This window comes from Papaver somniferum, chromosome 5 (genome assembly GCF_003573695.1).
Source record: "Papaver somniferum cultivar HN1 chromosome 5, ASM357369v1, whole genome shotgun sequence".
NCBI lineage: Eukaryota > Viridiplantae > Streptophyta > Magnoliopsida > Ranunculales > Papaveraceae > Papaver > Papaver somniferum.
The window spans coordinates 62,398,931-62,422,424 of record NC_039362.1 but is presented as its reverse complement, the minus strand read 5'-3'; positions in this window follow the sequence as shown (position 1 = coordinate 62,422,424).

Genomic DNA, 23,494 nt, shown 5'->3' with positions numbered 1-23,494 from the left:
AGCAAATATTGCTCGTTTGATGAATTGTTGGTAGCAGGACCAAATAAAATATTAATTTAAGATACTGACTACTGGGTCGAGCATAATAGATAAAAGTGTTGATCATGGAATCAACATAAAATTATCAGTTTTTTAATCTGCTCATAATCATGTTTTTGCTGAGCCCTGGATTCAAAAACCCTAATTTTAATGAAATGATGATTTATTCAAAATCAACTGCCAAGTGAAGAAGGGACCGGCTACATGGGATGATGACTCCACCATGTAACGCCCAGATGCTCGAATGAGCAAAATACCAAAGTCTCTTGAGGACCAGTTGGTGAAAGAATGATTAAATGTTGGTTTAATCATTTATTAAAATAATGCTCGTGTGAGCGACAGATAATAAAACCTATCCATGAAAAGATGAGGGACCGACCAAGAGGTCATGGGACCGGCTCTTGGTGACCGTGGGACCAATTGATGGTCGTTTGAGCAAACCCCCAATTGTTTGGAAAGAGTTTGAACCTAATATGAGCAATTGAGCAAATTAGGTTAAAATCATTAAAACGTGTGGGACCGGCTGTTTGCAAGCCTTAGGGTCACCCTTGGTCGTTCAAGGAGATGTGCCCGTGTCACCATAATGTATGCGTCAGTCCTGAGAGTTTCAATATTTTCCGATGCGCGTTTGAGCAACATTTTGAGAAAATATGCAGAATTCAGGGTTTTGCTGAAACTAGGAAAAATACATAAGATGATGAAAAATAATAAATAAATTAAATAGGGAATTGCAAGGTGTGGGACCGTCCACGGCTAGGGCATGGCCGGCCGGCTGACAAGCACAGTCCCACACTTTTCCCAGTTTTATGTAATTTTGCGTATTTTCTCTGAATTGAGGGAAATCCCATGAAACCGGTGAGTTTTATGAAATTAGGGAACTTCCATGAGATGAGAGAAATAAAATAATAATAAATTAAGGAATGATGGAGTGTGGGACCGGCAATGGCCAAGGCATGGCCGGCCGGCCAACGGGCACGGTCCCAGGGCGCTCTTCCTAATTTTATGTAATTTTCATGATTTTAGAGAATTTTCATAAAATCAGAGAGATTTGTTGAAACCAAGGTATTTTTTTGAAATCAAGGAGTTTTCATGGAATGAGGAAAACAAAACAAATAACAATAACAAAATAAGAGGCGTGTGGGACCGGCTAGGGCATGACCGGTCGGGCTTCCTATCTAGGAGTATTAATTATATGAGAGTTGAGCAATATGAACTTGATGGAGTATCATATTTCTCCTATATAGTCAGGGAAAACCTAGTTGCATCCTGAAGACGTTGTCGCTCTATACTAGCAGGCATGCTGTCTAGGAGCCGTACAATCTTTCTATTCTATATAGAAATAAATAATTACTGAAATTGCTCACTATTCATGAGATGTGCTGTGGCCTCAGCTGGGAGACTACACATCTACAAATATTCTGAGAGACATCCTTCTCAGTCAGAGATTTTATGGCATGAGCTTTCACGCTTTGTTGAGAGACATGAGTCTCAATACTCATACGATTGCCGGATCCGGAGTATGCATAATTATGGTTTTATGATTTTGCGCTCGTCGAAAATCTACCATCTACACCCATATAGGTAAGGATCGGTTATACAATGGTTGCCAACATAAGCACGGTCATTCCTGCCTTAGATCTTTAATTAAAACCGCACCACCAATCCATTTGATTTCTTTCAACTATGAAACAAAACCATAAGTCTACTTCCTTAAATTCATGTGATTAAAAATAATTTTCTAGGCACGAAATCAATCCCAAGTTCATTATGTTAGAGCATTGCTCGGACAAACTCCCAAGTGTTGTTATGTCAAGCTTGTTGACAAATTTAGTTGATCAAAACTATATCTTGATTTATGGTATACATTTAATCAACTCTCGGATTAGGATATAAGTGTGTAGTTGAGTACCATACATCATTGCGTTCTACCGTTTGAAGGCGAAGATCAACCTAAGATTTTGGAGAACTTCGTCAACAAAATGTAAGTGAAGACTTTTTTTTTTAGGAAAAGTGGATAACCTCAGTAGATAAATAAATAATTTCCAATATTTCCAAAATTGGAATGACGGACAGTCATTACATTTTGGTTCCATTGTTGAATGTTCAGATAGGTTAATAAAACCCATAGGCTATGATTCACCCAAGAGTGCTTGATTTCATAGGTATTACAAAAAAGAGAAAGTTTTTCTGCCCATATTACACTATTTTCATAACTCAAGTGAAATCCTGAGCTAAAAAGTTCACTTCAATTTTTTTTTGGTTGCCATAGTCTTCCCTGATCAAGTATCGTTGTCTGCGAGATTTTGCGTACATCCCACCAGCAACACCAGAGTTGGTTCTGAATCGCTTCTGAAGGATATTTTGTGTCCACTCCAACATGTTTCCCATTGGAAAGAAGCTTTTGCCCCAACTTTTTCTAGCTCCTCTATTGTTGTACTAGCAGTAAAGATACCTCTTGCTTCTCTGACTGTACCTGTGTGATCAACCAGAGTTAGTCCAATTCCATCTTTGGTAGGAGACTCAGTTAAAGTCAGGGCAATGTTAAGTTTCAGAGCCATTTTTCTTCCTACCCCTTCAGCCGGATATTTAATAATTTGTAGTACAACGTCATTCCTAGAGTTATAATAAAGATCTTCCATGATATTATGTCATGGGTTATGTACTAAGTTATAGCTGTTTATGAACTTGATGATATTGTTTGCAGTCATTACACTATTATGTGTTTTATTTTTAAACACCACGCCGTACCTCACTTTCCAGATGAACCAAATGATTATACTACAAATAACATGCCATTCTATGTCATAGTCACTCCTATTTGGGTTTTCAAAGCAGTTGGTCAGCCATTCATGAAAAGTTGTAGTACCATTTCTAAGGAAATCCATATTGAAATTGAAGTGCATCCATACAATGAAGGAACAGATGATTAAGAGTTTCTTGATTCTCACCATATAACTTACGTTTAGTGTCAATGGTAGGTAGGATGGTTGCCACTCTCATGCTATTTGAAAAGACGAGGGTACCCAAATATACCTCAATCTAAAAAATTTCCACCTATAAGTCCTTTTCCGAAAGTGGTTGTCTATGGACTGAGTCGAGACAATACAACTAATCGGTTCACAGTTTGAGTGATCGTCTATGGATACAAGATCAATACAATACAACAACGAAGTATGTTTACTTGATAATAGGTTCAGACTTGACCAAACTCTAGGGATTGTCTATCAAGTAAAATAGGAATTAATGTTTGTGCGATTTACTTTACATTATAATAAACACAATTATAATTGCGGAAAATAAAAGTAAATGACAAAGCAAGATTTTATTAACGAGGAAACCGCAAATGCAGAAAAACCCCGGGACCTAGTCCATAATTGAATACCCTCAGAATTAAGCCGTTATACAAAATCAAACCAACTTCGTATAGTTGAGACCAAGCAACTAAACCTATATTTCACCTAGTTCCCTCAGTATCCCTGCGCCTCCAACTTGTAAATAAGTCACGCACTTGGAACAATTCTTTTGGTTCGTATTCCAAACAGTAAAGGGACAACAAATCTGTTCGGTAACAACTCTTTTCAAACAACGTGATATGAGTTTGACAAAGGCTCTTCCGTTTAACTAATAAACTCCTTTGTCGGGTCCTTAGATCAATCTCTCAACAACTACCGAAGTAATTGTTAGACTATGCAATCAATACTATTAATCACAAAGAAGTGTTTTGATGCCGATCTACTCAACTAATCAATCCAATCTATCACAAAGATAAACCGATTGTAGTTGGATCCCTTTCCAGCCGAAATAAGTATTATGCACACCAAAGATTATGAACCCAAAAAGTATTCTTGTCTTCAAATCTTCTTTAATCTTCAATCAACACCTACACACAATCAACTTGAATCTCTTGTGATCAATCACACACAGAACGGAATCCGTTAACGTTGGATTATCATAAGACGTCTTTAGATCTACAAACAGTCTAAAGATCCCCTTCGAAACTTCGATCTAGTTTGAGTGAATCTTATATCAGAAGAGAAGATTCTCAAGCATAAACAAACTAGGTGCAATCAAAGTTCAACAACCGTTAGTCAATCAAATCAATCGAAAACGAATAATAAACTACAATTATCTAGATTCCCACCAACGGTACTAATAGAGCTTCTCAATCCCAAAAAAGTTTTTAAACTGAGCGGCCGTAAGCGATTTCTCCTAATTAGGGTACTTTCCTCTCCGATAGGCGGCTTCACCAGTAACAACACAACTGAGGTAGTTTTGCTGGCTCTGAGGATTAGTTTGCTAGAAATGCAAACTTCAATACTTATAGACAAGGAAGTTTGTACACCAAGGAATTTCCAAAACCGAATATCCTCAAAGATATGCAATAAACACAAAATTGGTTTTCATAACTCCTAGAAATGCACTGTCCAAATATTGACCAAAATCCCAATAGAAAAATATATAATCAGTACATTAGTAATTATTATTTTATAAAGATATGCATTTAATTGCTGGAAATTAAATAGCATATAAAAACTAAGAAACCTTAATTAAAATATTCTCAATTTATTTCGATCCTGGGATTCTCCTTTATCTATTAAGGAATATCTTTAAACAATTAATGATAAGAGTTATTGCACATGTTCAAAGTATGTCGACATCTTTAATTTAGAAGTCCTTTTTCATACTTACAATCTTGGAAACGATTTTCCACACTTCCAAACAAGTTTAGAATTGGTTCATCTGAATTCCAAGAACTATGTGATTGATTATCCTATCAAATTACCAATTATGGGTTTCACGGTTCTACCGAAACAAGTTCGGTTCTACCTCCATGTGAGTAATGTGCCTAGTCACGCTAGTTACCAAAATTCGGTTGACTAAGTGCTAGGATCGGTTCCCCACAACTTATGGTAACTACCTGTATTCGGTTGCACATGTCCATAGGATCGGTTCCCCCAAAACTACGAATTTGTTGCACATGTTCATAGGAGCGGTTCCCCCATCTACTAAAAACGTGGTGTACCTCTTACGAGGATCGATTCCCTCTTGTAAATTTGTTGCACCTCTTACTAGGATCGGTTCTCCAATGACTAGATAAAAGTTGCTATTTACAAGGCATCGATCATACCATCTTGAGTGATTACGTAAGATCGGTTTCACTAATAAAAGTCATACCAATACATAAGTCAGGCCTTGTGAATAGTTTTACCAAGATACATAAAAAAGTTTATGAGCGGTTATACTAAACACACATATTGGTAATTCAAAATAGATTTGCAATGAATAACAATATCAATAAGCCTAGGGATTTCCCTTTCGATTCACAAAACGAGTTTATGAACTTACTTCCTTTAGACGAATGTAAAACATTGTTTCCTAGGATGAAATCTTCACTCATACCCATACATAATCACAATAGCATTCATATGATCATGTCGATGTCTTATATACAAAGTTTAATGGTTAAGCAATAAACCTCGTATTGTATTCCTTAATACTATGTCAAACTAGAGTTTCATACACAGTTTCGCAGTTATGTTTTCAATATGCACGACTTGAAAGATACGTTAAGAAATGAAACAGTTCAAGTCAAATACTATTAACCTCAAGAGGAAGGATGATGTTGTCGTTGTAGCTCCATACTTCTTCACATTCTTCAAGTCTTCATGTAATACTTGTAAGTCTTATATCCTAACACTTTCAAGCTAACCTATACGAAGTTGACTCTAGTATATAATCAAGCGACTATTTAAATGAGTTTTGATTCACTAAAATATGATAACCAAACTTGACATACCAACGCTTGGTGGGTTCAACCGAGCTATGCTCTAACAATCTCCCCCTTTGTCAAAACTCTTACATCATATGGATAAACAAATTACAAAAACTCATTATACCCATACACTTGATTCCAAGTTCAACAACACAAAACCTGCATTAAATTCAATCCTTAAATGTCGCTGCTGACATTATAGTAACAAAGCTAATACTCCCCCTAAAGGTAAGATATGTAGATTTTCAATCCGCACGTCTTTGTTATTTTCATGTAGTTCCTCATAACTACATATCATATGGTATGTGACTCCCCCTTAGCCTATGCTTTCACTCTTTTCGTTAGAATAAACGTTTTAGCACAAATGTCCTTTCCCTTAGTGATACCAACTCACAACAAGTCAATATCACTTGTTTGCTCCATATATTTATCCCCCTTTGTGTCACAAAATGACAAAGAAACGAAAAAATAAAGGAAAAGCCGAAAGGATCTTACAAATCTCACCAAGAGAATTTGCAAACCTATAAGAGTTGAGCACGAGGGTTTTACACACCATTTTAGATAACCAATATCAAAACCGAAACTACAAGTAATTTGGTTTTAACATGTTATCTAGGAAACAATCGCCCGAAGCAATTTTCCCTAATAGTTTAGCACAACGAAAATCGACTAAGAACCTTAGTTCTTTTGCTAAACCGATTGTACACATACAATCGCTTGTTCGATAAGACCAAAATAAAGATCAAAATTAACTTTTTTTTTCTCATCGGGCTCTAATTATTCTCAAAAATAACTTAGACCTTTCACTTTTAAACAAGACAAATACTAGGTTAGTTAACTAGTAATTCTTGTTAAGGCATTCGGTTAGACTTGAATTACCGAAACCTTCACATTTGATAAGTCTAACTAAGATCCGAAAAACTTAGTTTCTCTTATCCGGAAATCACTTGGACTAAACAAATGATCCCAAAACACTTTTGTTAAGCCATAAACAATCCATACAAACCAAATAAATCAACTTGCATAATCATTTATCTTAACTGGAAGCAATTGAAACAAACATAGACATTATAGCACCGCAATTGTGCCGAAATTTTGTAAGCCTAAATAATTGATACCAAACAATAACGAAAGATAACAATAGTTTTTCTTAACCGGAAACAATTGAATCACAATCAAACATCCATACACAAATAATGAAATCAACATCAATTGTACCAAAATTTTGTTAAGAAAAAGCAATAAGGATATGAAATAAAATCATGCTTTTCTTAAACAGGAAAACAGTTAACTAACAAGATTGCTACCTCAAATTATGCATCCTCTTCTCCCCTTAAGATGTGTCATTAAGAGCAAGTTCACTTAGAACTCTCCCTCATTAAAGTTGCCATCCTCCCGCCAAAAAAAAAAAGAACAACAACAAAGAGCAACCTTTACCAGAGAAAGGTTGAAAACCGGTTTTAACTATGCGATGCAAAAGTTGAAACCTCGAAACACATATGCTTTTATGCTAAACCAAAAGATTCAACATATTGTGACTTTTTCACATATTGTTTCTACAATAACCCCTCATGATCCTTTGATAAATCCAACCAACATGGGCTAGAACTTAATCCCGCTAAATCAAAAAGTCACCCAAACCATAAGGGTTCAAACATTATGAGATCGAATATCAAGGTAATAAAACTGAAATCAAACATCTCATAAACATACATAGCAATAAAGTAAAGCATTCAAGCACAGACTATGTAATCAATAACTATCACAAGAAGAATTATAAAATAATAATTTTATTCATAATAAGATAGTTTTATTCATAAAATAGACCTAAAACAATTAATGAAAGAAATCAAAAACTACTGTTTATTTTAATTGCTTGAAGACAGGTCAATCTTCATTTGTTTGCTCATCAGAATCTTCTTCAGAGTCTTCTTCTTGTTATCCTTTTAGAAACTCATTATTGATCGTTAGGATTCCTTCAAGGGTTTCCGGATCATTTCTATAGGCAAATGCTAACTGTTTCTGAATACAGTCCAATTGTCTCCCAAGACGTAAAATATGGAACATGAGATATCCATTGCTATAGATTTGATCTTATGAGATACTAGATCCCTTTTGATATCTACTCATTCGGTTGATAATTCCCTGTGAGACAGTCTTAGTATCTTTCTCATCTCTAAAGTTGTTCCCCATTGCACTTTCACACAGCTTGGTGATGAGACAGGGATATCCAAGATTTCTGTGAAATTATATGGTATTGAGAGATTCAATGATTTTAATCATTTGATTGATAATTATTCCACAAATATCAATTCGTTTTTTGCCTTCAAGAAGGTAGTATATAAGTTCAGCAAATTCTCTATTCCATAGAGGTGAATCTCTCGTGCAAGCAAAAAGGGTTGCCGCAGCAATTTTGTCGAAAATCCCTAAGTGTAAGGGTACGTCTTTGGTTAGCATCTTTTCCTTTTTCCATTCAACAGTTTTACCAGTGATGAGTTTTGAAATTTTATCGTGCTCAATTTCAGAACCTGTAATCATACGCCCTTTCGCATTGTAGTTGATTTTTTGATATCATCTTTCTGTTGACATGAAGAAATGTACTTCCAACCAAAGTGCTAAAAGTAAGCTTTTCATGATTAATATTGTGAATATTACCATAACAAATTCTTACTATATCAGGTGAATATTTTTCAAATCAGAACATATTTCCCCAGATTCGGTCTTGAACAAACTTCACATAGATGATTTCTGAAACATCTGGATCGAATCTCTTCTCTTCAGTGAAGCTTACTCCCTTCAACGCTTGATATCTTTCAAAACATGTGTTATCTACAAAATTCGTAAGATCATGCTTCCTTTGATCAAGTGAGGATACTTGATTTTCTCAACATCTCCGGGAGAAATAAATGGATTCATGACAAACTTGTCTGTTTCAGAGTTTACAAGAGGATCAATTCCCTCTTGTAAATTTTTTGCACCTCTTACTAGGATCGGTTCCCCAATGACTAGATAAAAGTTGCTATTTGTAAGGCATCGATCATACCATCTTGAGTGATTACTTAAGATCGGTTTCACTAATAAAAGTCATACCAATACATAAGTCAGGCCTTGTGAATAGTTTTACCAAGATACATAAACAAGTTTATGAGCGGTTATACTAAACACACATATTGGTAATTCAAAATAGATTTGAAATGAATAACAATACCAATAAGCCTAGTGATTTCCCTTTCGATTCACAAAACAAGTTTATGAACTTACTTCCTTTAAAAAAATGTAAAACATTGTTTCCTAGGATGAAATATTCACTCATACCCATACATAATCACAATAGCATTCATATGATCATGTATATGTCTTATATACAAAGTTTAATGGTTAAGAAATAAACCTCGTATTGTATTCCTTAATACTATGTATAACAGAGTTTCATACACAGATTCACAGTTATGTTTTTGATATGCACGACTTGAAAGATACGTTAAGAAATGAAACAGTTCAAGTCAAATACTACTAACCTCAAGAGGAAGGATGATGTTGTCGTTGTAGCTCCATACTTCTTCACATTCTTCAAGTCTTCATGTAATACTTGTAAGTCTCATATCCTAACACTTTCAAGCTAACCTATACGAAGTTGACTCTAGTATATAATCAAACTACTCTTTAAATGAGTTTTGATTCACTAAAATATGACAACCAAACTTGACATACCAACGCTTGGTGGGTTCAACCGAGCTATGCTCTAACATTATTGGGGAGAATGGAGTGGGTTGCCTTCCAAATGAATTTTTTGACAGCTGGGGTTGTCTCCATCTTCCAAATTCTACTCCATTTAGTTTCTGCATTTCCATCAGTGACTATATGATTGTACAATGATTTAACAGATAACATACCTTTTTTGTCTAGGCTCCATCTTGGCGTATCCATTTTTCTTCTCTTGGTATTCTTATTTCCCTTATTTTTTTCTATTATTTGGTTATGAAAGCATTTGGCAAGTTTATTTATGTCCCAAGTTTTGCATTCTGTTATCAGATCACTGACTTTACTAAATCCCTCGGCAGTTAAAGGATTTCTTTGCAGTGAAATATTAGTCTCGGGGATCAAGTATCTAAGATAAGTGAAGACTGAACCACCTATTACTCAAGTTTTCATTTTTCTATCTATGAGACAGTGTCGCATGACTACATTAGACATTACATGCATAATAAATTTTGAGTCAAGTTTATATTGTTAATCATTCCCGAAATATGCTAAGCTTAACAACATCTGTTCATACTTGATGAATTTGGTTAAGAACAATTTAGTGTTAATGACATAATTATGATTCAAGATTTAACAATTTAATAGTAGCATGCAGCAATGATATGTGTCGTTGATGTTATACTATAATGTTTCAAAACGATTATTAGAGAGATATAAAACTACTGTAAATCTGGATACAGGAAAGTATGCATACCAGTTCACATACTGGAACAACTGTTATAAGTCTGGAGCCGCAGTACAACTACCCAGTACACGAGCCGACGTAGCTATAGTTCGACAACGACTTTTTGATACCCATACACGATTTCCATACAATAAAAAGTTTTTTGACTCGTGAACCAGGAAGGTAGTATACCTAGTATGCAAACTGGAAAAGATCTCTTGGTTTCTAAACCATAAAGATACACATACCCATTGTTAGAGCACTGCTTGGTAGAACTCGCAAGCGTTGCTATCTCAAGCTTGTTTGTCAAGTTTAGGTGATCAAAACTATAAGTCTTGACTTCTAGTCTACTTATAGCTATGTCTCGGATTAGGATAGAATGTGTAGTTGAGGCTTAGACTCCATGGCGTTCATCGATTGAAGACGAAGATCTACCGAGGAGAGCTTGGAGGAATTTCATCAACAAAAGGTATGTGGATACTAAAACTTATCTATCACTCAGAAGTCAATTCTATTCTATCTCCTATTGAGACTAAGTCGTATATCTATATAGACTTTTACATTATGCACATTTGATATTTCGAGCTGAGTTTAACTCGCTTATATCTTTCTCGAAATATGTGTTGGAAGCTTTTTGTTTTAGCTACGTTCATCATTATTCTTGACGAGTTTAGTTGAAAACAATTTATTTCTTGGAAACTAAATAATAAGTCAAAACATGATCATGTGAAAATTGCCTTGAAACAACTTACATGATTTATGTGAGACAATCGTTTGATGTCGACTCGGAATGTTTCGCATTGATCATTCAATCACTTGAAAATTGCTTATAAGTTAATGGTTTGTGTGAGACAGCCATTGTCTTCTTCTAAGAATGTTTCAATGATTTAAATGGGAGTTTAGAATTAAAACCCATGTCTGGAAAACATCACAGTACGCATACTTAGTGTACAAACTGTGTTGGTATGATTCAGGTCCGGAAACCAAGTTTGCATACCAGTATGCGAATGTTTTTAACTGTTAAAGTCCTGGAACCAAGTTTGCACACCAATATGCAAACGATTCTACCTGAGTTAGGTCTGGGACGACAGTATGCGTACCCGTTTGCAAATTGTCGGACAAGACCGAAGTCCGGAACTTAAGTTTGCGTACCCGTTTGCAAACTAAATGCTGAAAGTTATAAAAACGATTTAGTATGATTTCATACTCATGAAAAAATACATTTATAATTAAGGAATGCAATCTTTGCAAACCGTGGCTTAATTTTCATGAATTGATTCTTGAATAAGTACTTTATACAATCATGAATCAAATCCGATTTTGTTTCAATTGTGTCTTGTATACTTCTATGAGAATATAAACAATTGAACAACTATATGAGTAACACAATTAGATTCATTTGATTATCATTTGATCTAGAAGTGTTAGATGAATGTGGTTAATACAAAAGTGTTCATATGGCTAACTTCGGTTAACTATTGTTGAGCCAACTCAATATACGCGTTTAGGTACCGTTACCCATATCTAAATAATGAAGGTATATTTCATTTGTGTGTAACAAGCTAAGACTATCTAACAGTGGAGAGATATTTCTTTGGTTTTAAGCAAACTTAGCTTGAATCTTAAATCAGATTTTCATCTTACGGTGAATATTGATTGGTTTGTTTCAAAGCTATCAAACCTTGATTTGAAGACTATACAAGGGAGAACTTTAGAAACTCGTAAACCTAATCCCCACACCTCTTGTGTGATAATAAAGTCGATTATACTTTAACCTAGTTTTTTCCTAAAACCATTATAGGTTAACGACTGGAGGACTTCATTGGCATTCTGAAGCCAGACCCAACTATTTTATCTGTAGTTGCGTGTTCTGATCTTACTTATTCTATCGTGTTGATTACTATATTCTTTAAGATTGGATCGATATTTATCTCCGATAGGTAAGATATAAAAAGAAATCACAAAGCTCTCCATTTCATTCTTTGTGGTTCCACAATAACTTCTTCTACTACCATATAGTTAATTTGTTGTGAGGTGATTGATATTTCTAGGATGTTTTTCGGGAATATAAGACCTGACTATCAATTAGTTCTTGTGCACCTTGATTTAGTTTTGGGTGAGATCATCTAATGGAATCAAGTGCGTAGAGTCCTGCTGGGATTCAGAGGCGTAAGGAACGCAACTGTACCTTAATTGGTGTGAGACTTGGTTAGGGCTCAACTACATTCTTCCGAAGTTAAATTGTAGTATGCTAGTGTCTATAGCGGCTTAATACAGTGTGATGTTCAAATCTGGACTAGGTCCCGGAGTTTTTATGCATTTGCGGTTTCCTCATTAACAAAACTTCTGGTGTTTGTGTTATTTCTTTTCCGCATTATTTTTTCTATATAATTGAAATATCACAGGTTGTACTTAGTTCAATCAAATGCTAAATCCAACCTTTGGTCGTTGATTGAAATTGGTTGACACTTGAACATTGGTTTTTGATACCGTTCGAGTTATTTCTCATATCAATCGGGATCACAAATTTCTATTTGTTCGATTGGATATTGTATTGAGAAATAGAGATACAACTCTTGGATATATTTCCTTGATTGAGTCTGACTGTCTAGTTGATTCTCACGGAATTATATTAGAGTTAGTCCATACAGATTGTCGAACGAAAAAAAACCATACAGATTGCAGAACGGAAAAAAAACATACAGATTGCCGAACAAAATATTGGGTGTGGTTGTTAGACCCCCGCTTTTTCAATTGGTATCACAACAGGCAAACACGTTAAGACCTCATAAGTCTGTATTTGTAGCAATCTGACTCTATGGACGGGAATGTTATCTCTATAAACGTACCGCCAGTCTTCGATGGCTCGAATTACTTATGGTGGAAAATTGTTATGCGTGCCTTTCTTAAAACACGTGATTTTCAATAATGGGTTTATGTTGTTAATGGCTTTGATCCTCCAATGGTTACAGTAGACGTGTAACTGTTGCAAAGAATATTGGTAGATATGAGCCTGACGAGATTCTCGTTGCAAAGAAAAGTTCTGACGGCTTAAATGCTACCATACATGCCATTACCCCAGATCTTCAGCACCATATGACTAGGTGCACTCGTTCTAAAGATGCTTGGGATATCTTAGAAACCTTATTTGAAGGGAATACCTCTGAGAAAGAAGTTAGGCTTCAAAACCTAAATTCTGATTGGGAAAACCTTTGTATGGATGATGAAGATTCATTTGATGAGTTTAATCACAAAGTGTCTGAAATTGTTAATGCATCCTTTGCATTGGGTAAGACTATTCCTGAAAAGGACATTGTGTTGAAAATTCTCACATCGTTACGAGCTAGATACGATTCTAAGAAACATGCCATCGTTGAAGGAAATAACCTTGATACACTTTCCAAAAATACTCTTGTTGGGAAGTTAATGATCTTTGATCATAAGCATACATCCAAATCTAGAAAGGATATTTCTTTCAAATCACAAAAGAACACTAAATTACTTGACAAAAGTAAAAGTGTTGGAAACTCTGTAGTTGATCCTATTGAGACTGATTCATCAGATGAAGATCTTGACAGCTCAGTCTCACTGATCACAAGATAGTTTAGATATCTTCTTTTGAAGAGAAGTAAACGGTTCATCAGAGATAAAGTAAACCCGAGTAATCAGTCAAACCTCATGACCATGCCCCTCCTAAAAATAGGACTCCGTCGATATTGATGATGAGGATATGCCACAGTGCTTCAAGTAAAGGTTTTGGTCATTTTGCTAATGAGTGTCCAAATCGTAGAAAATACGCTGGAAACAAAGGTCTTGCTGCAACTCTTGATGAAATGTTTGATCACTATGATTCAAATGAAGATGAAAAGTCAAGTGTTGCACTCCTTGGTGAAAATATTGATTTTGATAATTGTAGCAATACGCACATCAATCTTGATAGTCTTCCTGGAGAAACTTCTTCAACCATTTTGGAGGATAAAATGAATTTTTCCATGTCTATTGAAAATTCTATCTCACATGTTTCAGGTACCACGATTTGTTTAGCAGCATGCTCAGCTATGGTGTGTGAACCGTCCTCCACATTGACATGTTCTTATTGTAATTTTAAGGGTCATGAACTCACTAATTATTTCAATTACAAACATAAAATAAGATATGTCAACAAACTTCAAAGGAGAGCAAATCGATTAGCAAACAAGCTCAAATTTTTTCAGAAGTCGAATTCATCTGAGGTATGTAAATTCAACTAATCTCCGAAGAAGTTAATTTCTAAAGAAACAGATAGACCTCTACAAAAAAGAACAAGGGCTAAACAATCTATAAAAAAGGGTATTAAGAACTCCGTGCAAGAATTGTATAGTGGACATATTATTGTTCACCCCAACACAGCTTAATTGTGTTGAAGGTGCATCTTGTCTCATATGCCCGAATTTAAAAAGAGACAAGATTTATGCACAATCGGGTTTAGGTTAAGAAAATTTATTTGTTTTTCTTTTTGTTTTCTGGAATTCTATTGATCTTTTCATAACTAATATTGAAAAGGTTTACCTTGTTTTGATTATTAAAAGCGGGTTAAAATCGACAAGCCTACCTTTTTTAGGGTAATGAGTTGGTCGTACGTGAATCCTACTTATTCTGTATATAGGTTCTGTAACCCTACATTCCTTTTTCCTTCTCTAAAGCTCTTTTTATCAAAAGATTGCTTGTGGAGTTAGTTTTGTGTGTTTCTTCACAATTCCATATCTTGATGGAGAATCCAAGCATCATATCTTCTGATGGAAAATATGTTAATATGATTGTTAAGCTATCAATCATGAAGGAAAAAGATAAATCTCATTCCTCTACAACTTTGAAGAGAAAAATAAAGAATATGAAGAAACCAAGGGCTTACCCCTCAAATCTTTAAAAGTTTTCTGGTGTTCTTGAAGAGTTGAAAGAAACAAGGATGAAAATTCAGTAAATAAAGGTTGTTGTTCTAAGAACTCTTGAAATTCAGAAGGCCCTGGTTCGGCATAAGTCTAGAAGGTTCGTTGGAATTGACTCCTTTCTTCATGAACCTTATGTTCCAATGTCTGTTGACGACAAGGAGTTCGGGGACAATAAAGAATTTTTAAGAATCTTAATGTCTAGGAAACTTCTTATGAGAATTTATTCTTGTGTTTGAAGAAGGATAACTAGGTTCGGAATATCAAATATTGTGATTACACATAGCTACTGCCAACGATGTTCATCTTGCAATGTATTAGATTTATTTATTTAAATTCTAAGTTATTTGAAAGATGATTTTTCAGTATTAATCTTTATTGGTTTTATATATTGCAAAAACATTACGGGATATGTGTGTTTACGTCCGTGAACTATGATTATCTCATATATGTCAAAAGTTAAGTCCATTGTGTCATTATGCAAATATTGATGGAAAGTAGAATAAACTTTTGAATATTCCTCAGTATTGATCTTTCCCTGATCCACTTCTAAGTGAAAGTATTGTCTGGCTCCTTAAGTTTTCTTATGTTGATCATTTCTGATTAAATTAATCATTAAAGTTCTCTTGTGGTTAATTTATTTGAGTTTTCTGGATACAAATTCATGTTTCATGTGATTTGTTAATGTCCAGCGAAATCCTTCTTTTCTCGTAAAAGTAAGGTCGCTCTTGTTGTTCTTTCGGGAATGACATTTTATGGGGGAGAGTTCTTAATTGAACTTGTGCTTAATTGCCAAATCTTTGTGGGGAGTGCGGCTGTGGAATATTGTAGGAGTTTTCTTGTATCTTTATAAACTCCTTGATGAATACACTAAGTTTCAACTATGTGAAATCATCGAAAAAAAGTTGATATGTTATCTTTTAGTCATGAAGTATCTCTATGAGAATTTCATATGGTCCCACTAGTTTTCGTAGCTTTGCCAATTTATATTGACAAAAAGGGGGAGAATTATTTTGTAGTTCACACTACTTACATATGGTTTACAGATCATTATGTAAGGGGGAGTGGTTTTCATTGTGAGATAAAGTATCGACTAAGGGGGAGTGATACATATCACCATAGTATTATTGTCTAAGTTGTGATACAATTGAACTTTGATGTCGTGTAATATTACTATGACACTGCATAACAATAATTGAGAACAATGGTTTTCTTATTTTTATGGCTACAGATATTCAACAACTATGATGCTGAGTTGAACACGTTCAGAATCACTGTAGTACTTGGAAGTGACGAAGATTTCGAGTAATGTTGAAGAACCAAGGAAATCAAGCATTTGTATGAGAAGCTACAAAGTTTATTTATTTTGTAATCCATATTTATTGATAGTTTTCTCACTAAAATTTACAAAGGGGGGAGATTATTAGAGCACTGCTCGGTCGAACTCGTAAATGTTGCTATCTCAAGCTTGTTTGCCAAGTTTAGTTGCCAAACTATAAGTCTTGATTTCTAGTATACTTATAGCTATGTCTCGGATTAGGATAAAATGTGTAGTTGAGATTTAGACTTCACGGCGTTCATCGATTGAAGAAGAAGAACTACTAAGGGGAGCTTGTGGAACTTCATCAACAAAAGGTATGTAGAGACTTGAACTCATCTATCACTCAGAAGTCTATTTCTATTCTATCTCCTATTGAGACAAAATTAGTATAGCTATATAGACATTTACATTATGCACATTTGATATTTCGAGCTGAGTTTAACTCACTTATATCTTTCTCGAAATATGTGTTGGAAGCTTTTTTCTTTAGATACGTTCATCATTATTCTTGACGAGTTTAGTTGGAAACAATTTATTTGTTGGAAACTAAATAATAAGTCAAAAGATGATAATGTGAAAATTGCCTTGAAACATCTTACGTGATTTGTGTGAGACGGTCATTTGATGTCGACTCAGAATGTTTCTTATTGATCATTCGATCACTTGAAAATTGCTTATAAGATAATGGTTTGTGTGAGACAGCCATTGTCGTCTTCTAAGAATGTTTCAACGATTGAAATGGGAGTTTAGAACTAAAACCCATGTATGGAAAACATCACAGTATGTGTACTTAGTGTACAAACTGTGTTGGTATGATTCAGGTCCGGAAACCAAGTTTGCATACCACTATGCAAACGGTTTTAACTTTTAAAGTCCTAGAACCAAGTTTGCATACAAGTATGCGAACGGTTCTACCTGAGTTAGGTCCAGGACGACAGTTTGCGTACCCGTTTTCAAACTAAGTGATGAAAGTTCTAAAATCGGTTTAGTATGATTTCATACTCATGAACAAATACATTTATAAATTAAAGAATGCAATCATTGCAAATCGTGGCTTAATGTTCATGAATTGATTCTTGAATAAGTTCTTTGTACAATCGTGAATCAAAACCGATTTTTTTTCGATTGTGTCTTGTATACTTCTATCAGAATATAGACAATTGAACAACACTATGAGTAACACAATTAGATTCATTTGATTATCATTTGATCTAGAAGTGTTAGATGAATGTGGTTAATACAAAAGTGTTCATATGGCTTACTTCGGTTAACTACTGTTTAGCCAACTTAATATACACATTTATATACGGTTACCTATATCTAAATGAAGGTATATTTGATTTGTGTGTAACAATCTAAGACCATCTAATGGTGAAGAGATATTTCTTTGGTTTAAGTAAACTTAGCTTGAATCTTAAATCAAATTTTCATCTAACGGTGAATATTGATTTCTTTGTTTCAAAGCTATCAAACCCTGATTTGAAGACTATATAAGGGAAAACTCTAGCAATTGGGAAACCTAATCCCCACACCTCCTGTGTGATAATAGTAACGTACTAGAGTCGACTATACTTTAACCTGGGTTTTTCTTAAAACCATTATAGGTTAACGACTTGAAGACTTCATTGGGATTCTGAACCAAAAATTTTCTCTGTAGTTGTGTGTTCTGATCTTAATTGTTCTATCGTATTGTTGATGGTGGATTTTTGTTTAAGGCTAAAATTGTAAAAGCTGAATTTTAATAGGCTGACATTCTGTAAAGGATAAAGCCATTTGAGTGATGAATACTTCTTCACTTTATTAATTCACCCAGAATAGAGCATGTGGCAACAATCCCTGTGAATTAAATACACCCAGAATGGAGCATGTAGCAACAATCCCGATTTTCTGTGGATTTATAGCATTATTAATTAATGCTTTATTAGCCTTGTATTTCATGTGTTGTTCCCGGGAACCCTCATTGTTGATGCGGCATGAGGACTGAGTGTTGCTCCTAACAGGGTAACACGAATCTCCGAGTGTCAATAGTGAGGCATGCAAGAAATGCCCGTACAAGCTATCTCTCTCGGTGTGTTATACTAGCCTGATTGAGTAAAGTCTCTCGGTGTGTTATACTAGCCCGATTGAGCATTCCTCTCGGTGTGTTATACTAGCCCGACTGAGTATAATCTGGACTGCCCGTGCCAGTCTCAGAAATAATCATGGCCACGCAGGTTGGCTGCATGATTCGATATCCTAGACGATCCTTCGTATGAGCAGGCTATCACCACAATGACCACCAGCGGGCCCGATTATGCCCTGGCTGGTCGAATACATATCACGCCCTTCAAATGGCCACCGAACGCCAGCCCAGAGTTGGATGTCCAGGCTGGTGTGGAGAAGCTAAAAAGGATCGCGCGACAAGGGTCGGCCAAACCAGACTTAAAAACAGTCATGGTCGTCCAACTTCGCCGGAACGGTTGGACGGCGCAGATTGTTCCAAGTCCGGTCGGACAAGTACCATGGTGTACACCAATGGGCCCCCTTCCTACCTGCATAATCGATCCTCCCCTGACTTAGCCACGGAATGACGTGCGGTTTCCTGAAGTTGGGCCGGCGTGAGTCTTAAAGGGTCGCAGGAAATTCCACTAAGGGTCTCAGATTGATCACGAACATCCAAATTCATCAGCATGTTTGGATGGCTTAGATCATGCCTATGACCATCAGTCAGGTATCACCATGTTCACCACCGGCCTAATGTGGGTCCCACGTGGTCGGCCAATACAAACGAAGAGCATAGAATGCAAATTCGTCCGGCCAAAGTAGCATGTGCACGACCAACATAAAACCCTAATTAGGATTTGGGGATATTACATGTGTCGTAAATCGATCACGAGCGTCCATCTTCGCCAGCCTGGATGAAGGGTACAGGAATAGACTAAGGAGGTCCAGAGAGTATCTACATGATCACCGTGGGCCCGTCTACCTCTATGTCCGACCGACCAGTGAAAGGCAGGACCAGACGCCTCTGTTCGTGCGCGCTGAAGATGGCATGTCGCGCCCCTTTTAAAATCCCTTGCGGCACAGGATTCCTGTCGCAAATCGATCTCAGCCACTCCTCTTTACCGGTAAACTTGAGTGGCCTAGATCGCATCTTTATGGGACAGTGAGGTGTGGACATGCACACCGGCAAGCCGTCTACACGCCTGCCCGGTCGGTCCTGCCAAGAACACCTCCCATGCTTGGTTTCTACCAAGCTGAAGAGTGATGCTTGCACCTCTTCAAAACCCTAAAACTTCATCAACGGTCGCAGATGAGCGTCATATATCATCTCATCCGTCCAACTCTACCATCTTGGTTAGGCATCCCAGGCTAGGAGTTAAATGGACAATAAGGTGTCGTGGTGATTATCATCCGTCACCCTACCACATCATGTGATCGTCCAAGGGAGGGCTTGCATGTGCAACCTCCAAACTATCATTCGAAGATAGCTAAGCATGCATATTTTCTAAGACGCTTAATCCGCGACTTACTCCATTAAGCCTTAAAACAACGATGCTTCATACACATTGATTATATTCGATGCGTTACATGTATAGAATACACACGATATTTCATGAATATCGACTTCCTAAATAACTTAGTTATTTAACCTAACCTTATGCTACCTTCTGTGGGTCCCACGATCCACACAATCGAGACATCAAGCATGTCACAAATTGGGGGATACATATTAGGGTATTGGTCTGGCAGTTTACAGCGTGCAGCATGCAACGCGCCATCACAAGAACGTGTCAGGAAGACATGGACGGTTAGTGATGATGGGAGGAGTGGGCTCATACCTGATCGTGTGACAATCACTAACACGACTTCACTAATCCATCACTCCACTTCCCACGAGAGACGTGGGTTAGGCTCAATGACTTGTATAAATAGGTTCTTCTCCCTATTTCCAAGACAAACAAGACATAAATCAAGTGTTAATACAACGTATTCAAACACACAGAGCTGATTACTTCCTGCAAGCCAGTTCGATATTCTGATACAAGTCATAAACAGCCAATACCTTCACAATATCAACACCTTCTTCGCTTCCCTCCCTAAGATCAACCCCATCTCCTTCACTTTGTGACCGAAGCAAGTCTGGAACGACCATTTCTTGGTTTAGGCTAGCATTGTACAGATTGATCTCTCGAATCAAAAAGCACTCCCGTGCAGTGCATCTGTTTAGGGTTTAGATTCATTTCTCATCCACACACACCCCAAAATTACCAAAACCAGCAGAAATAGTTTTCACCCATAAACACGTATTGAGTACTATTTTCTCTAAGATTGGCTCGAGATTTATCTCCGATATGTAAGACATAAAAAGTAATCACAAATCTCTTCATCTAATTCTTTGTGATTCCACAATAACTTCTTCTACTACCATATAGTTAAGTTATTGCGAGGTGATTGATATTTCTAGGCTGTTCTTCGGGAATATAAGACCGGATTATCATTTGGTTCTTGTTCACCTTGATTTATCAAAAGACAGAACAAAAAATTCGTAGGTATTTGTATGGGAGACAGATTTATCTATCAGAATAGACTTTTCTTTAGGAGACAGATTTTTTTATAAAGTCTTCGAATTTGGGTCATAGTAACTCTTAGTTGTGGGTGATATCAGCTAAGGAAATCAAGTGCGTAGAGTCCTGCTGGGATTCAGAGGCGTAAGGAACACGACCGTACCTTAATCAGTGTGAGACTTGGTTAAGGCTCAACTACATTCCAGTCTGAAGTTAATTTGTAGTAGGCTAGTGTCTGTAGCAGCTTAATACAGTGTGGTTCAAATCTAGACTAGGTCTTGGGGTATTTCTGCATTTGCGGTTTCCCCGTTAACAAAACTTATGGTGTCTGTGTTATTTATTTTTCGCATTATATTTTCAATATAATTGAAATATGACAGCTTGTACATAGTGTAGATGGTGGATTTTCGACAAAGGGTAGAATTGTAAAACTATACTCCATATTCGTCAACCGGATGAGTATTGAGGCTCATGTCTCTCATCAAAGCATGAAAGCTCATGCCATAAAATCTCTAACTGAGAAGGTTGTCTCTCAGAGTACATGTAGATGTGTAGTCTCTCAGCTGAGGCCACGACACATCTCAAGAATACTGAGCAATTTCAGTAATTACTCCGGATCCGGCAATCGGATGAGTATCGAGACTCATGTCTCTATGCATGAAAGCTCATGCCACCTCTGATGGAGAAAGTCTCTCAGGGAAGATGAAGATGTGTAGTCTCTCAGCTGAGGCCACGGCACATCTCATACTGTATATAATCGAAAGATTGGACGGCTCCTAGACAACATGTCTGCTAGTATAGAGCGACAACGTCTTCCGGATGTAACCAGGTTTTCCCCGACTATGCAAGAGGAATATGACACTCCAGCAAGTTCATATTGCTCAACCCTCAGATAATTAATGCTCCTAGACAGGAAGCCCTTCTAGTATAGAGCCATCAATTAATTATCTTAAATCGTCTGAATATCCAACAATATTCTACGAGCCATCGTCTGAATATCCAGCAATATTCTACGAGTCGTCAATTAATCGCCTGAATATCCAGCAATACTCTACGATTCCTCGTTATATTTCGTTACTTCAATCTGTGGTTCTTCCCAGCAGAATTCCACATGTTAGTAATAAATATTCAATGAAACAGGCATCTGAGCATCGAATAAGCCCTGACAAAAATGGTGCAAGTGTAATTAGCAGATAATGCACAGACTAGCATTTTGAATGCACGAACGAGCATTTCAAAAATACGAACGAACGAGGAACCTATGCAAAATAGGAAGGGAAAATAATAATAATAATAAAATATTAAGCAAAAGCGCCAGGGGACTAGGCTCACCAGCCGGCCAGTCATGCCGTGACTAGTCCCCCGCCCAATTTTATATTTTATCATATTTTTACTATATTCACGATCTCATGAAAATCCTCTTGTTCCAGGAAATTTCCTTTATTTCAAAGAAATTATTTAAATCACATGATTTTATCAAAAATAATAAAATTAGGGAAAGTGTCGCGGGACCGAGCACCAGCCGGCCATGTCTTGGCTGTGGCCTGTCCCACACCTCACGTCCCATTATTTTATTATTTCTTCTCAAATTATGAAAATTCCTTGATTTAATGAATTTTCCCTAAAATCATGAAAATTACCTAATTTCATGTATTTTTTATCTAAATCACATGATTTTATCAAAAATAATAAAATTAGGGAGAGGTGTCGCGGGATCGCCGGCCGGCCGGTCATGCCTTTGTCGTGGCCGGTCCCACACCTCACGTCCCATTATTTTATTATTCCTTATCAAATTATGAAAATTCCTTGATTTTATGAATTTTCCCTAAAATTACCTAATTTCATGTATTTTCTCTAAAATCATGGAAAATATTAAAAAATTAGGAAAACTTGTGGGATCGGGCTCTAGCCGGACGACCATGCCCTAGCCGGTCCCACATGCCCATTATTTTATTATTATTTGGTGTTTTGTTTCCTGATTTCATGAAAACTCCCTGATTTCAACAAAATATCTTGATTTTCAACAAATCCCTTTGATTTTATGAAAATTATCTAAAATCATCAAAATTACATAAAATTGGGAAGAGTGCCTTGGGACCCGCGCCCATTGGTCGGCCTTCCATGCCACGGCCATTGCCGGTCCCACACTCCCATTGCCTATTTTAAATTTTAATTTATGTCTCTAATCTCATGGAAGTTCCCTAATTTCGCCAAACTTTCCAGTTTCATGGAATTTCCCTTAAATCAGAGAAAAATACATAAAATCACATAAAAATGGGAAAAGCATGTGGGACCGCGTGTCAACCGGACGGCCATGCCCGAGCCGTGGCCAGTCCCACACCTTGTAATTCCTTGTTTTATTTATTATATTCATAATCTCATGTATTTTTGCCGGTTTCAGCAAAACCATGGATTTTGCATATTTTCTCCAAATGTTGCTCAAACGTGCACCAGAAAATATCA